We start from the raw sequence: 17923 nt of genomic DNA on the forward strand, positions 1-17923 counted from the left end.
TATTCCTGGCTCTGTGGGCTTTGCCTCGAATGCCCAACGCCAAGGCCCAACCCCATCCACCATCTCCTTGGGGCCCTGACATCCGGCCCCACCCAGGTCACTCATAAGCACTGTGCATGTTCATGTTCCCTCCTCGTGCACAAAGCTGGTTTGGCATGCTGACCCAGCTGACCCCTCTGCCATCCCTGTCCTCTCCCCTGCCCACCCCCCCACGACCTTGACCTGCTGAGTGGCCTCAAATGCCCTTTGCATACTGATTAGAAGCCATTTGTATGCTTATCCACCCACACCCACACCCACTTCTCTTCCCATATTTTGAACTTTCCCTTTGTCCTTCTGGATCTCTTCTTCCAAGATGATGGCTAGAACTCAGTAGGTAGCCCTAGAGCGCTGTGCTTAAGTCATCAACAATTGTCAGGAGACACCTAAGCTTTGGCAGGAGCACAGGTGTCTTCTCTGTGTTTCCTGAGTACTTTTTCCACATCTGAGCCCCCTCCCCGCCCAGTCACCTTGCTTCTCTCCTCCACCATCTCTCACTACTTCCTCCTCTGCCTCCCAGCTCTCAGCATCCTTGGCCTCTCCGTTATCCTTAAGCACAGAAATGAGAACCACCAATATTTCACAAAGGGGAGGTTTTCAAATTCTGTTCTATGGAAGTGTTTCAGAGGTTCTTCAAATGTCACGTGAGAATTTTATTCCAAAAATATAGTTTGACTCCTATTAAAACTGTTACGAAAAGCGGACCTGCACCTTCAAACATGGTCTATGGCACACTGTAACACACTGAGTACAGCCAGCGGGTGCGGCCAGCTTAATTTGGTTTGTGCCGACCTCAGACTACGGTCTGGGTAGCTCTTGAACTTCAGTATTGAAATGCGTCTTCAACTAGAAAGACTGGAGCCCTCTATTGCACATCTTTATGTTGTTTAAATTCAGGACTATACACGCTTACATAAACCACACAAACAAGTACACCCTAAAGCTTGCAGTGATATGAGAACGTCTTACATGAATTATCACAAAAATGTCGTAAATAGCTGTGTGCTTCCTGTGTGAGTGTTGTAATAAGAAGGAATTCAAGCAGTTGTTTGAAACTGTCAGTGATACAAAGCAGAATTCCCTCCTCGTCCTTCCCAATGGTCCACAGAACACTGAACTGATTACCGTCCTGGGCTGCAAGGTAAGATGTTAGAAATCTGCTACCATTCACAGACTCTTCTTGATACAATTTAGAATTTTCTTAACACCGTGGAACCAAGCCAAAAACAAAACAAGAAACCCATGAAAAAGCAATCCTGGTTGTTACAGCTGATACAGCAATACAACGATCATCTAGAACAGAGGCCAGCAAACTTCTATAAAGGGTCAAATCATCAATATTTTTGGCTTTGGGGGGACAGACAGTCTCTGTCACAACTACTCAGCTCTGCTACTAGAGCGGGGAAGCAGCCATAGACAATGCGTAAATGAGTGACATGGCTGTGTTCCAATAAAACTTTATTTACAAAAGTCAAACCGCAGCCTGGGTTAGGACAAATGAGCTGTAATTTTCCCACTCCCGATCTAGACCCTGAGATTTCAAGGCATGTATGCATCAGACTCATTGTTCTATTGAAGGACTTTCACAATAAATAGATGTTAAAAATTTGAACTTAAAAATAAATGTGTATTAATACAAGTGTATTAATAAACTATCATTTTAATCTGTTGTATATTATTGACATTCCATGCAGGATTTGACTTTTCAAAATACTACAGGCTTCTAAGACTGTGAGAGTTAGCAAACTACCAGCAGAGAACTTTGCTGCTGAGAAAATGCTTTCATATCCATTTTCAAATTGGGTTCATCCTCTAGTCACTGATCCAGAAATCACATTTATTCTGGAGAAAGCCTCAGTCCAGGTTCCTACTAAAGGGGTGAGGGTGGGGGGGCTCCTCTGACTCTACAGCTCCCTGCCCTCAAATAATTCCCAACGTAGCCGTTCCCAAGCCTCAGATGGTGTTAATGAGCCTCTCCAGCACACGGGAGTCTGCGATGCTACCCGAGGTTGGCATGTGGCTGGCTCCTGCTTGGCACACCCACCTGCTTGGGCCTGAGCCTTCCACCTCATTCAGATGCCATATATTCCAGCCCACTTCCTGGTGGCTGGGGAAAGCTGGGCCAGCAGTGGGCCACGAGCTCCTGGACACTCCAGAAGCACTGAGTCAGCGCCCCATTAATCACAGATGCTTTTATTCCCCAGGGAGAGCACAGGAAGGGGTGGGGACCAGATTTCTTGCTGGAACTCACAACTCATTTCCCCCTGAGCCAGTCCCATCCTTTACAGATTCTTCCATGCAGCTAGCAGAGTCCACATGGACAGAAGGAGAGTTTGGGAGTGAAGCAGGGGAGGACGCATGCCAGGTCTCGGCAGGATTCCCCGCTCTGCCCTCCCCATGACAGCCCCCCGTATCTCCGCTCGCATCCCTCAGAGGTCTCTGTTTCCAGCCTAGTTTAAGTATCTATTGCACAGCTAGTGAAATAAATCCAGACTCTGCCCTGAGACTTCCAGTGGAGGAGACCCATAAACGGCTGTGACATGTGCAGAAGGAAACAAATGCTAAATTGAGGAACCGTGAGGTACCCCAGGATGCTAAGGACGGAGGACGCATCCATCATGACAGTAACTGATTCCCACCAAAACGTAGCTGTTCCTGGGCGGAGGGGTCATCCTTGAAGCTGTTACTGCCTTGTTTCAGGAAGCATCTTGGAAGAGAAGAAAGTGCTGGGTCTTTTGTAGCCAGAGGCTCTGTTGTTTACTAGCTGTGTGGCTGTCTTTAAATTACTGAACCGCTCTGGGCTGTTTCTTTACTTTTACAAAAGGGGAACTAGAACCAGCTTCATTGGGTTTTCTACAGGACCCAGTCTTGTCTAAAGTGCCAGGGCCCATGTGCAGTGCCAGTCCTTTTCTTCACCCTGACTCTTAGGAACTCATGTGCTGTCCCCCTGAGAGGACAGAATGGTGTCTGAGCTGCCCATGTGAGTCAGAGGGGCTGCTCATGTTTGGGGAGCCCTTGCATTCAGCATCATTCTAGGGGCCTTACCTGTATTTTCACAGCAGCCCTCTGAGCTAGGTACCACTACTTTCCCATTTTACAGGCGAGAACGATGAGGTAGACAGACTGAGCAACTGCTGGAGCTGGAATTTGACCTTGGGAAGATGCCGAACCTTCACTATCAAGCACCACGTCAAACATCCCCTCCAAATGCGGCTCAAATGCCCAGTCCTTCCTGGAGTCCAGGGCATGACCCTTTGACCTCTGTGAGAACCCGGGCCCCAGTGAGGCCCAGCTACCCCACAGTTCAGGCAGCTCCAGTGGTGCCATCTCTGAGGGCTGCCTGAGGCCTGCCCTCCTCTCCGTGAGAAAACTTCTGCTTGGAGGGAAGCGGAGGAGGCACTGCCAGGCTGGGAAGTGGCTCCTGGACTCACAGCCAAGCCCACAGACCCAGACACAGGATGAGCACTTCCAGGGTCCCCAGATCACCCAACCGTTGGCTACTGCAGAATCAAAATAGAGATTCTTGTGTCCCCAATCCCTGCGAGTCTGATTTAGAGAGCACGGGAAGCTACTGTGTTTTAGCAAGGCACTCTCCCCCGTCCTTGGGTGGTTAGGATGTATCCACAGTCAGACAAAACATCCAAGACATAGTCCCCACCCAGTGAGCTTCTAACACCACGCACCTAACCTGCACTACAACTTGAACTTCTAACCTAAAACCACAACGCACGCCTGAAGAACAAAAAAGAGAACACACACAGACACACACACACACACACACACACACACACACACACACACACACACACCAATGCTGTTCGGTCAGTATCTCTGGAGGTGATACGAAAATTAAAACAAAAATTCTCCAGGTGATTCTCATGTGCAGCAGGGTTGAGAACCCGATGTCCTTTCAAGTGTCCCCAACAGGGAGGGCCCTGAGGAGATGATGCTCAGTCTTCAGCATCCTCTGTGCTCCTCTGACTAGGGAGTCGGTGGGCTGGGCTCTTTAGGCAATAGCCTTCATGGGGGGAGGGCAAAAAGGGGAGCAGAGAAGCAGGTGGAGCTCTGGAAAACAGGAGGACACAGGAGGGGCTGGAGTGTGGGGAGGCTGTGGCCTTTCGAGAGAAGTTGTTGTCAGGGACAGAAGGGAAACTGAGGAATTGGGGGCATAGGACTGCATTTTTGGGGAGACAGTGTGTTGGCCGTGAAAGAGTGTGCCACTCAAGGTCTCTATTCCTGGCCAAGGAAGTCCCGAGACGTTCCCACTTTCATAGAGGCTTAAGGGAGGTAATAATAATAATAAAAAATAATAATGCATTTTAAAGAGGAAGCGCGCTAGCAAGCTTATGCCAGAAAGACCAAAATGGCGGCCCCGGCAAGCACAGTCAGTGACAGCCCATTTCTTACCTGTGCTGAAGGCACCACTTTCGATGACCAAAACTAAAACGCTGTTCTCTTTGAAAACCAGCGTTCATGTCCACTCCTGCTGCAGCCGCCCTCCTCTCACGCTCTGCTCTTCCCTTTGGAAGGGGGAGCTTGTTTGTCCAGTATCGCTTGAGGCTCCTCCATGAACTAGTTTGAGGCTGCCAGGTTTGTGTCTCGAGTCCTGCAGGGGACGGTTGGAAAATATGGTCAAGGGATTTGCTTGGTCAAGTTCTTTAGACACAGAACAATCTCTGCTTGGCCTTCGGAAGCCCAGGCCCCCAACTCCTCCCAAGCGACTTGTCTTGGAGCAGGGCTAGATCCCCATGTTCCCCAGGGAGGATGGTGTAGCCTGGTGGCCTCCTTGTACCCAGCTCCTAACGTCTTTGCACCTCCATTTCTTCACCAGTATAGTAGGCAGATTCTAAGATGGCCCTCAAGGTTTCTTGTCCCCCTGGTGTAACGTCCTGCATTATCCCCAGGACTGCGAATATGCTAGATTTTTACCCCTATGATTAGGTTATGTCATAGGGCCGACAACATTAAAATAGGAAGATTATTCTGTGGGCTTGACCTAATCAAGAAAGTCCTTTAAAAACAGGGTTTTCTCTGGCTGGTCACGGAAGAGAAAGTCCTAGACATTAGAACCACAAGAAGGAATTGACTTGTGCCGCCTTAAAGACGGAGGGCGCCATGTGGAAAGGACCTGAGGGCAGCCTCCGGGAGCTGAGAGTTCCTGACCCCACGCCAGCTGACAACAAGAAAGAAAACAGGGCCTGGGTTCCATCAACAACCTGAATGAGCCTGGAAAAGTGGAATTTTCCCCAGAGCCGCCAGGCGAGAACTCAGTCTAGGAACACGTGGATTTCAGCCCTGAGCAGAGAACCCAGCCACTCCACGCCTGACTTCTGACTTATAGACCTGTGAGCTAACCCCTGGATGTTATGTCAAGCCACTGATTTTGAGGTAATTTGTTACACAGCAAGAGAAGACTAATACAACCTGCAAAAGTGACCCATACTCAGGCATGAGTGAGAATTAAATACAATAGTAGACATAAAAGCACACTGTATTCTCCAAATCACTGGACAAAACAGAGTATTCAGGGCCCAGGAAGGCCTGGTTCAAGGCAGGGGCTGAACAATCATTACTGGATGAATGGACGAATGAGTGAGCATCAGTTTTTAATAATCAACTTGCCAGGCTAGTGTAAGGATCAAACAAGAAAATACAGAGGAACGTACTCCATGATCGAGAAAGCCTGAGTTCTTTAAGTGTGGTGTGGTATGTCCCCTTCATGCCGCTCCCATGGCACTATACTCTGGTTTATCTCCTGGAGGCAGTGTGGTGTGATGGTGAGAATGTGGCTTCTGGGGTCAAGATGCCTGGGTTCAAATCCTGGCCCTTCTATTCGTTACCTCTGCAGCTTTGGAAGGTTGCTTAGCCTTGCTCTGTCGGCAAAAGCGGGGCTAAGAATGGCATGTACCTCCCACGGTTTTAATGATTCAGTACCCGTAACGTGCCTGGACCAATGCCTGGCACATGGTACGGCAGGTGTAACTGCTATGGATACTACCCCAGAGCAGAGCCAGTAATCCCGGTCTGGAGTCATCCGCACACAGGGCTGGAGCATTGTCATCTTCCTTCTCTTGGGCGCCATGCTTTCTATTGACGCAGCCTTGGAATGGTTAGTGTTTTGGCAACTGCACTCCACTGCTGGTTCCTACAGAATGCATGGGTGACCGAAACCCCTCTGCTGTCCCCACCCTCCACCACACTTGCTGCTTTCAAATTCAAACAGCCCTGCCCCACACCCCAGAACAGCACTGTACCACCATGCAGTAGGTTTGAACGTGCTCCGTGGCCTCTGTCTGTCGTTTCCTGATCCTGTTGTCCAAGCTCTTAGCCACTCCACGGTTTTCCATCATTCCCAGATCTGACCTCACCCCCTCCAATAGATCCCAGTTATTACTGAGAATGGCTGTGTTTGACCTTCCCAGAGTAGAAACACTGATTTCTCAGAACACGCTATTCTCCACACATAGTCCACAGTTTCCCACCTCCGAGCCTTCGCTCAAAAGCTATTCCCTTCCCCCATGACCATGTCTACCCAGACAAATCCTGCCCATCCTCCCTCAGAAGCCTCAGCCAGCTCCCCAAACTGGACTTAAGTCCTTCCTCCCAGAATACCCCGAGCACATTTGTTGTGCCTTTCAAGATAAATAACAGTGCTCATGTGCACTGTTACACCCCTTGTGGGCTGCACACACCTCCGCGGGGTCAGTCTGACTCACCCGCCCCTCCCCCCAGAGCCTGGTATGGTGTCCCACACAGTCAGTGTACAACAATTCTCTTTAGAACCTAATTCGGTTGTTCATTCATTTAACAGACGTGCATTCAGTGCCTATTTTGGGTCTGGCACGGTGGTAGGTAGGTGTTGGAGATAAAAGACAGTAAAGATTCAGTATCTACATTTGGGGGTGGCAGAGGGGCAAAGGATCAAAGGAATGCATTCTAGTGCCGCTGGTTCTAAGCGACCACATGGTGAAGGCATAGAGAAGAGAATAGTTGATTTGGACAGAGAGCGGATATTTCAAAGGAAGCAGTGTGAGTAGACAGGAGACCCATAACTGGCCAAATGTTCAAGAAATCGCATGCTGTACACATGTCTGGAGGTGAGGGGCAGCGCTAGCTCATGAGGGAGGCGCTGGGCAAGGGAAGAACTTGATGTATGAAATAGCCAGGGCTTGATCGTGTGGTGGAGTGAGGTCACCGGGTCATTTCAGTCAGTGAGGTAATTCGGTCAGGACCAGGGCTGTGGCTCGAGGAGAGGATGGGATGAGGCGGAGCGGTGAGCACCGCTCTCCCTCCCACAGGAGAGGCCAGCATCTCCTGCACAGCACGCCCAGCCTCCAGCGGCAGGTGGGAAAGCTGGTGGACATGCCTGCATCCGTCCACTGTGAGATGTTACACACACACCTGAGGTTCTACGTGGCAAACTGAGTCCATTTGTTTACCTCTTCTCCCCCACACATCACTGAAATAAAGAGAGAAATGTACGAAGAAGAACAGACTCATAGTAACACCAGCTTGGTCAGCAAGTCTGAGGAAAAGCAGACAAGTGGGAGTGACAGAAAATCTAATTAGAGCTAAGCCAGCCTCACCCCACAAGGGCAGGGAGAGGCCCACTTGCCAAACAGCCGGGAACCCACTCACAGGCAGGGGGAGCTGGGACGGGGCAGGCTGTACGGAATCCCTGAAACCCAAGGATGCTGAGGGAATCCTTCAGGTTTCCAGAGAGTAAAGTGGGAGCGGGAAGGGGAGAGCAGTAACCAGCTGCCCCCACACCTTACTGTCTTCATTAGCATGAGTTGCTTCTTCCAGGAGACTCTAGCCCTGACAAATGGCTTGATTGCTCATCACAGAGACTTCCTGAAGGATCCATTAGCTTTTAATACAACAGTTTGTGCCTTAAGATTGTCTGAAGCCTTTGCCAACCCCAAATTCCTCCTCCCTGTTTCCACCAGCCCCATATAACCCATTTTAGAGACTTTTAATCCTCAGCAAATCTCCCCCTTTCTCTGGTCCTCCAGACATGACCTCGTTCCGCGGAGGCGATCTTCCCCCTTACACAGGTGAGCTATAAACTCAGCTTCATCTCTGACAGTCGCTACAAAAATTTCGAGAATCAAATTGACATTGGACTTGACATCCATGTCACCCACTGCTAGAGGGCAACAGAGCAAAGACTACAGAGCTTTGAGGAAAAAGAGTTAAAGCCCTGAGAACTGTTACTCAGCCAAGTCTCAAAGCCAAAGAGAGAAGCACTAAAAATAGCATGCCACCCACTTATCTTTTCTTAAAAAAATTACTCAAGGAATTACTCCAACCAAATAAAAGCTGTATCAGAATAAGTAATTCAAGAAAGGGCAAGACAGGACACACAGGAAATCGTGATGAACAATAAAAGCAGGAAAATGCACAGTCAAATCTAAACAAATGTTGTTAATGATCCCACCTTGATGGGAAATAGACACCATTTAATTCGTGACATTAACAGAGAAGTATGGGTTTTCCTTTTTTTATTTAAGGGTAACCATTTCTAGAAGAAAAATAAGATACAGACCTTTTAAACCACTGTGTGCGTGTGTGTGGGGGTAGGATGGGGGAGGAACAAAGAAATTCAAATCATCAAGAGTTAGGAAAGGGAAAACTAGACAGGAGTGAAAAAGGTATCATTAAAAAGGACAAAATAAGATGAAGAAAGGGAGACCAAACACGTCAATAAATACAAGAATGTGAATAAATGAAATTACCCTACTTTAAGATAAGAGATCAGATTGGGTTAAATAAAAAACTCAGCCATATGCTTTTGGAAGTGACACACTTAAAACAAATTGACAAAGAAAGGTTGAAATCAAAGAAATGGCAAGAAGCCATAACAGGCAAAATGGAAACAAAAAGAATGCAGGAAAGTCAATATTAATATCAGCCAAAATGCAAAAATGTTAAATAGAATAAAATGGGGTATTTTATATTACTAATGGGTTTACTTCTCCAAGACACAGAAATCATGAACCTTTACCTTCCTTCCCCCTGCACAACAGAATCAATACACTTTTAGAACCACAAGGAGAAGAGCAAACAATAGTAAAAGTCTTGAGCACATTACTCACAATTTGTTGGTACAAGTAACCTTTAGTGAAAACTATGGAGTATCTGAAGATAATTAGTAAGCCTAAATTCACGCATACTCCAGAAACAGAGGAAATTGCTTTTTCTCAAATGTCCTTGTACTAGAGGACAAGAAAATCTCACATTCCAACACATACAGCATAGTCTCAGTTCTCAAGCAATATATTAGAAATTCACAAGAGGCAAAAAATAAAAAGTAACCTATGCACATGACAATTTCAAAATGCTTTTCTAAATAACTCTTGAGTCAGGGGACAGCAAGACAGAAACTGTAGAATATTTATAAATGTCAAACCTTGAGAACCCAACTTTTAAAAATCTGTGGACTGTAACAGAAGCCATATTTGGAGGAAAACACAAACCTTAAATGCTTATAAAATAAGAAAGGTTGAAACTTAATGAATTAAGCATATAACCTGAGCAGCTTAAAAAGGGTTAACATAAACCAAAATAATCTAGAAGGAAGAAATAAAGTTGAAAACAAAAACAAATGAATGAGAATAGTACAGCAGCCACAATAAAAGAAATATAAAGCCGCAAACTGGTTCTTTGAAACAACAAAATAGACAAACCACTGGCTAAACTGATTAGCAGCAAAAAGCAGAATCACAAATAAGGTTAAGAAGGACAATGTAACCATGTATCCGCACATTATTTAAAATTTAAGAGAATTTGATACAGAAGCTGATGTCAATGAATTTGAAAACAGATGATTTTCTAGAAAATTATAAATTGTAAAACTGAACAAGAGGGAGAAAATCTAAATAGATCAATAATGACAGAGAAACAGATAAGGTTGTCAGAGGTGGAATTCTAAAGTAACAGAGAAAGAATGGATTATTTAACCAGGAGAGCGATGACAACTGTCTGGCTGTCTATTCATTCAACAGATATTTTAGTGACACTATGTATAAGAAACTGTGTTTGGGGACTGGAGATTCCGCAGTGAACAAAACAGGAAGGGTCCCTGCCTTTGTGGAGGTGAGGGTCTAGCCAGGTGAGATGCACAGTAAACACACAAGCAGGTAAAATAAATGGTATGACAACAAATGAGATACAGAGCGAGAGGGTGGGACATTCTATTTTAAATAGTGTACATTCACCACACTCACACAGAAATTTGTTCGGATTAAAGATATAAAGAAAACACATTAAAATACCAGATCTATTAGAAAACTTGTATAATTTAGTATTAGAAAATAACTATCAAAGCCCGAAGTGAATCTCAGTGTTCCTACAGGAAAAGATTAATAAATTTCACTACATAAAAATATTAAGCACAATTTACATCAAAAGGCCCCACCAACAGTTACAAAGCAAATGATGGACTAGAAAGATATTTGCAACATATATGAAACAGGGTCAATATCCACAACATGTAAGAAGCACCCACAAAACAGTAAGAAAAGACACATAGTCAATGAAATGAAGAAAGGAAATAAACATCATTTTTCATGAAAGGAAAATGTCTAGTAAAGCTATGCAAAGATTCCTGGCCTCATTAATAACTGAAGGATGTATGTTAAAAGTCGGTATCACCTTTCTTCTGTTTGCTTGGCAAAGAGGAAAAAGATTACTACCATTCAGTGTTAGAGAGGAGTGGCCAAAATTTATGTTGACCTAGCAGCTTCACAAGTGCACACACACAAATACACACATATCATCTTCCACAAACATACACACAGATGCACACACACACGACCACGGTAGCACCATTTTTAACAGTGAACATGGAAACAACTTAATATCCATCAACAGGGAATTGGTTTAATAAGTAAATGATGACAAATCCACCCACTGAAATAGTAATAGGACAATAGCTTTTCCTAATTAAAAATAAATATATGCTCCTACCAATACTAGAGATTCACTGTGATTTTATGGGTCAAACATGGGGCTCAGCACTTCTCCTGGGTGATCTCCCTTACTCCTTGCAGCCGCTGGATGAACACAGCACTGCTGGCCCCTTTCCCACATGAGACTTAGCTGAGAGACCTGACAGGTGGGTAACTTTGGTCTGTCTGACTCTGAGCCTGCACACTTGGCTGCTGCACACACTTCCTCTCAGTGGGATGGTGTGATAAAAGCGGAAAAGCCAACACCATAGACACACATATCTGTGTAGCCGTGAATGCTACAGAGGACCTGGAGGATAAACACTAAGCTGTCAGCTCGGCCTAGGGGTGGGGCTGTGGAGTGGGCAGGGTTTGGAACATGCATTTTCTTCTTTATACATCTGTATACTGTTCATTTTTTTTTTTTTTTACAAAAAGCATGTATCACTTTTATAATTTAAAAATGATATAAAAGTGTCTTATTTTTAGAAAACAGCTGAATAGGGAAGGCCTATCAGGGCAAGAGGGGTCCATCTCCAAGGTGATGCCCACTCAGGGCAGAAACGACCAGGGCCAGCTCCTCTGCAGGCCCCACCCCAAATCACAAGGAGAGAGGCCAGTCCTCTCCCCTCCCCATCCTCACTGAGGAACCAAAGCATCACAGCATGGCCTCTGCTGGCAGGGGGAGGGTGCCCCACATCCTGCCTGGGCACTAAGGGTTGTCATCACTACAGGGGAAGTTCAGCTGATGAAGGGTTAAGAAAAAAACCAAAAAACCCAGATGCCCTCAGGGGCCAGCCTTACTGGGTCACTAGCTGCAGCCACAGCAGCTTTTCAAGGGCTGGCAGGGAAACCAGTGGGATCCAGCACTGAGCCTCACTCTGAGCCCTGAGAAGATGGTTAAAGCCGGCTCTGAGGCCCCAGATGCTCTCCTGACATGGAGCCTGTCCCTCTACTGTGAATGGGACATCAGCAGATAGGGCCAGCACACGGATAAGCTGAGTTTGATCTGCTTGGGACAGGAAATTGTGGGACAAATTTTTTGATTTTTGTTTCTGCTATCATGGTCTGTGGATCAATAAGAAAACTAGAAAATCGAAGACACTGGACACATATGGCAGAATCACATGGAATAACCTTGGTGGATCATGCTGGGCTACTTAGCAATTTGGAGGGGAAATGGGGAGAATTACTGGCACGCTTCCTTTACCCACCAGCAGGGAAGCAGCAGGGATAGCACAGAGAGACAGCCCTGACATCAGAAGAACTTGGGTTCAGTCCCTGATTTCACCCATTAATAGCTGTGTGACCTCAGCTGAATTACTTTACCTCTCTGAGCTTCACTTAACTCATGAGTAAAAAGCGAACAACATCACCCTTCCCTGGGTTTGCTGTGTGGATCAGATGAGACAAAGTGTGTGAGAGTCTAGCATGGGCCCAATATAAAAGAGGCACTCAATAAATGCCCGTGTTCTTCTTCAGTTATGGTGGGAGACCTTCCAAGTTGCCCTCCCTCTGTCAATCTGGCTCCTGTTTTGGGATGGACTCTGTGAGCTTTTGTGCCTCCTTTCCTGTGGTAAGGCTTTGGGGTCTCATTTTTCCTGGGCTGTTCATTGTTGCACCAAATGCCTGCACTTCAGACTTGAGAATGTGGCCACATGTATCAGGTAGCCTAGAAGCTGCTTCTGGATCCTTCCTGCTCCTGGCAGCATTCTCCAGGCAAGTTGCTGCCCCCCTCCCATCACTGAGCAGTGAGGTTCCCAAACAAGGGAAGTGAGCAGAGAGACAGGCAACAGAATATGGACAGGCCTTGCTTTGAGAATACCTGGGAAATGTTTTCCAGAAAAAGCAGTTTTTAAAAATAGTGGATGGTGATACATTTCCATTTGCCTTGAGCATTGAAAAAGAGGAACTTCAAGTGCACGGTAATGGATTCCATTTAGTGACAGGCAGGAATATCTGATCCCATAGAGTCTATACTGTATGGGATTAGGCAGAAGAAATAGTCAGGGTTTTCAGGTAGCGCAGGGGAGGGGGAGGGAAGCACTGAATGGTGTGAGAAGAGCACCCAACCCCGGAGTCTAGAGAGTAAAGAGCAGCAGGAAGAGGAGGCATAGACAGAACCCCAGGGGCTGCGTGTGAGGTCTAGGGCTCAGGCAAGCGCTAGGAGTGGCTTCCTGCTGTACCAGGCCAGGCCTCAGGGCAGCCCTCTCTCAGCGGAAGCCTCCAGAAGCTGGGTGCAACAGAAAGCCCACTGGACTGGCCCACACTTAAGGTCCAGCTGTCTCCAGCTGAGTGACCTTGGTCGAGACACTCCCTGTCACTGGGCTAGACCCCAGGGTGCAAAGGTAAAGGAGCCCTGGCTCCTGCCTCAGGCTGTTACAGATCTAGCAGGGAAAATGGGCCAGAAGATCAGTGACTACAGTCTTTTCTCCCAAGGAGCCCCAAACTCGGGCTGCTCTCCCTCAGTAGGAAGACTCATAACACCTCCCTAGTTTGTAGAAACAGAGGGAGGTATAGGGAAGGAAATCAATACTTGCTGAGTGCCTACCATGTACCATTGCTGTCCCCATACTATCACATGGGCACTCATGCTACGGGCAGGTCCATTGTCACCATCTGACAGTTGAGGAAATGGAGGCTTACAAAACAGAGATGTGGACAGACTTGCAGAGCAGGAGAGCCCCAGGCTTTGGCGTTAGATAAAACGGGGTACCATTATTCTCTGTTGTGTGGCCTCAGGCAAGTCATGTAACACTTCAGGTCTCAGTTTCCTCATCTCTAAAATGGGACTGCTATGCATACCCTGGGCAGGTGCGAGAATTAAATGATACAGAGTCGACTTTCCAAAAAATGACCTTTTCTATGTTCCTCTTTTTGGCTATTTTGGATCTTTCAGCTTTACTTATATTTACAATGATTTTGTCTTCGAAAATAAGGAGATTCCGGATCCCAAAACAAGACTGCTGCGACTTCTTCACAGGGAGGACACAGACAGAAAAGTGGGTGGAGACCCAGGAGACCCCGGGGACTGTAAAACCTCAACCACTGCCCACAGTGGGGATGAGTAGGAATCAGTGCTTACTGAAGAGATTGTGAAACCAGGCGCACGTTAGGAGGGAGAGCTACTTTGTGTCCCTACATGGCTCCCTCCTTAGCTCAGGGGAAGCTGGTGACCCAGGCCTCCAGGGACCCCATCAAGCTTCTGGTCTGGATTCCAACTTACCCCCCTCCCGCCCAGCGCCACCCCTCCCCCACCCCACCAGTTCACAGCCTCAGTCAAACAGAAAGGGCTGTGCCAAAGGAAACTGTTCGCTACTGAGCACTCTGGGTCTGCTCTGCTCTTCTTCCTTTTTTTGGACTTTGTGGCTGTTCGAGTGGGTACCTTTTTCCATAGTAAGTTTCCATTGCATCAGTTATTTACATTGTCACCACCTATATGTAGGCTGTTTGGAATCGGTGAACCAAATCGGGCCCTGTGGGGACCCTCACAACTTATAGGGGTGAGGAGTGCCTGGGTCAGTGTCAGAGCCAGACAGCCCCACCGTTCTGGTAGTCTGACGGGTGGGAGGAACGCCCCCGCCCCTGGCAGGGCCACCATCATCTGCTCAGTCCCTTCAGGAAGCCATTTTCAGGTGAGACTTCAAGAGCATGGGCTCCTGGGTTGGAATCCTGTGTCCTCCACTTCCTAGCTGTGTGATTAGAGACAGGTTACTTACCTGACATCTCTGGGCCTCAGTGAACTGATTTGAAAGTGGGAATTACAGTAGCACGTACCTGCCTGTATGTTGGGGAGACTCAGTCAGTTAATTCACATAAAGTGCTTGGACTGGTGCCTGGCCTAAAGCCTCAGTAAGTGTCAATCAGTATGGATGGGCTCCTCTTCTCCTGTCACCCATGCTAGGAGCCCCGTGGCCATCCCATCCTCTGGACCAATACACAACAGTGCCTGCGCTCATTCTCTCCATAAGGCCGGATAAACTGTCCTGACAGCTGTCACCATAGTCCTCCCTGTCCCAAACCCTGCAGGGGCTCCTCCTGGGGAGTAGTCCTCGCTTGGGATCTCCCTCACAAATACGCCAGGCTGCCACGACATCAGTGCTCCCCGACAAAAGCCTGCTCTTGCCAAACCACCCTGCTCAAAGTCTTCATGCCTCCCTGCAGTTCTCTGTCCGGGATGCTTTTCTCCACTTCACTTTGGCCAAATCCAACCACATCGGCATGGGAGCCCAGCTCAGGTGCCACCTCCTCCACAAAGCCCTCCATGTCCTACCCTCTCAGGCCAGAAATGATCTCTTACTTACAGCATTTGGTTTCTTTATTGTGGCCTTTACCTTCTCTCCCCTGTGTGTGGAATATACTGCATACAGATGCTTGCCGGCATCACAGACAAACCACACGATCTTTGAGGACACATTGGGATGTGTGTGATTCATCTCTGTATCATTACAGAGCCTTGAACATAATTGGTGACAATAAAAGAGTGAATAAACACTGAGTCCTCTCAGTTTACTGCCCCTGAATGACAGGGGCAGATATCTGTAGGTGTATGGGTGGCGATGAATCAACAGCCTGACTGCATCACACGTTCTTCTTGAGGGAATCAGCAGAGTGGGGTGTCAGCCAGGGACCAGGACCCCAAGGGGCTCACAGTCCCAGCCCAGCCCAGGCTCCATGGCTGAGTCCTAGCTGAGCAGCCCACAGCCCAGGACCGGACTCTGAATCTCACCCCGGGGGGCCCTGAAAGTCATCCAAGTCATCCTGAGAAGTCCAAGGGCCATCGCTGACCTCTCCCTCTCCCTCATCCCCCACCTTCCTTATGTCGCCAGGTTCTCAGTAAATTGGCGCTGTAAGTGTCTCTCAAGCCTCTCAGCTCCTCTCCTCCCACTGCCACTGGGTCCATTCTCCATGCCGCAGAGTGGTGATTCCGCAGCACAGAAAAAGCACGCATCCCAGGGCTCCGTAACCACTTCCCAGGCTTGCTGGCTGCCATCAGAAATCCACATTCCTTACTCTGCCCCAGATGGTCACCGGGACCTCCCAGCCTCACCCATCTCCTGACACTCTCCCTCACCCCTTGCCCTTCAACTACTTGATAATAGGGGGTACGCTGCCTTCTTCCCAGGCTCTAAACCCTTGTTCACACTGTCCCCACTCTCAGAAAGGTCCTCTTCCCCTCTCTGCCTGGCAAACTCCCACCCATCTTTGCAAGCTCAGCTCTGGTAATCCCGCCTATGGCCCCGCCCCACCAGCATCCAGGGACCCAGTGGAACTCCCTTCTTTCCTGGCTCTCCGTGCAGAGCTTTGCTGTAACACCAGCCACACTAAACTGTGATAGTTAGCCTCCTGCGTGTCCCTCCAACCCGCAGACAGCAAGCGCCTTTAGGGCAAGAACAACATGTACTGTCTGTGTACTGTGAGTGCTTATTAGCACAGTGCTTGCCATGTGGAATGAATGAGCGATGAATAACATTGGATAAACACCCCCCCTTCCAGGGTGTGGCCCCTCACACCACCACATTCAGGAACTCACTTTCCAGGATAAGCAACAGGTGAATTTGCCAAACTGGCAGGTCCTCAGTCCACCCAGACTATGGGGTTTTGCCAGGGAACCTGCCATCTCTCTCTGAGCTGCAGCCCCTGGACCCTGAACGGCCTCATGCTTGCCTTTGAGGTGGCTGCGTGGCCTGGTAACCTGGATATCAGCTGACTTCGGGGCAGTCCCAGGAAGAGGGAAATCTGAAGGGTGTCCCACCTTCCATGCTGCGGCCTTCCTCCTGCCCACCTGCTCACTGCTGGCCGAGACTGTGCCTACCCTCCTGTCCTCTTACCTTCCCTGGGCCACCCTCCTGCTCCCTTACCAGACCACCTCTACCTACCATTTTTTTAAATAGCTAAATTCCCAGATCTACGGGGCAGGATGTGGGATGCCGGCAGGTGGGCAGGACTTGGGGTCTGACCCCAGCTCTGGCCGTGTGACTGAGAACAAGCCACGTGGCCCTGCAGGCCTTAGTTTTCCCTCCTGTCAAACCAAAGATTCGAATACACCCATCTCTAAGGACCCCTTCTATTCTAACTTCTGTCAAGGAGTTGATTTACTTATCAGGCAGAAAAATCTTCCCAATTAAAGAAAAACAAACAGAGAGAATCACATGTCTTTCTTGGTTCCTCCTGAAAGCCAGGATGGGTCTCCAGCTCTAGAAATACGTTAGACGCCCTTTTGATCCTTCAAGGAATGCCCTCATTTGGTGGCAATTTCTATGTCCTTATGAGCCAGGGACTTAAAACATTACATTTTAATTTAAAACATTAAAAAATCCTTGTATATCTGTTCCCTTTTTCCTGATTTTAACAGTTGGGTGAGCTAGGTCTTTCTCACTGTCATTTTTTCACAGATACAGTGAGGCTCGGGGAGGTGAGTGGCTCATGTGTGGGAGAGGAGGAACTGGCCCCTGAGGTCACACCACAGCTGCCCAGGAACTGGCCTCACCCGATGGGCAGGACACTTTAGTCAAACAATAGCACCCACATCTCCCTGTGCCTTTCCACACGCTTCCTTCACGTGTGTGGAAACACCCAGAGAGGTAAGGGGCACAAAGCCACAGAGTGTGCTGGTGGGAGGGAGATTCCCAAATCCTAGAAGCCGGGCTCCTGTCAGGCCCAACATTCCAATAGAATAAGCAATGCCGAGAGCTAGGTTTTATCCAGGCAGAGAAGCCTTCTTCTGAAGAGTCTAGCCTCTGCCATCCCAGGCCTCCAAACCTTTAAACCCAGTGCCCGGGTTTAACCACAGAAGCTCTGCCCCCCCAAGACAGGGCACTGCCTCATTCCTCCTGGTCTCCCCGGCCCTTTAGGCTGCAGGGCTCCTCCTCTGGGACTCCCAATGAGGTCTGACTGCATGTAATCTGACCACCAAACAGCAAGGGAGAGAA

General features: G+C 48.1%; 1 protein-coding gene across 7 annotated transcripts in view; it reads right to left on the reverse strand.

Annotated features, from left to right (window-relative positions):
- The window catches only part of HIVEP3 (HIVEP zinc finger 3), a 437757-nt gene that overhangs the window by 89384 nt on the left and 330450 nt on the right, over positions 1 to 17923 (reverse strand). For 6 of the 7 annotated variants that reach the window (XM_019737161.2, XM_019737160.2, XM_019737156.2 and 3 more), the window contains one exon: positions 4447 to 4645. The exons of the other annotated variant lie outside the window; for it this stretch is intronic. The gene's annotated coding sequence lies outside the window, so the exon portion shown is untranslated. The remainder of the gene's footprint in view (positions 1 to 4446; positions 4646 to 17923) is intronic. 7 annotated transcript variants of the gene reach the window in all.

This window comes from Rhinolophus sinicus, linkage group LG06 (genome assembly GCF_036562045.2).
Source record: "Rhinolophus sinicus isolate RSC01 linkage group LG06, ASM3656204v1, whole genome shotgun sequence".
Lineage (NCBI taxonomy): Eukaryota > Metazoa > Chordata > Mammalia > Chiroptera > Rhinolophidae > Rhinolophus > Rhinolophus sinicus.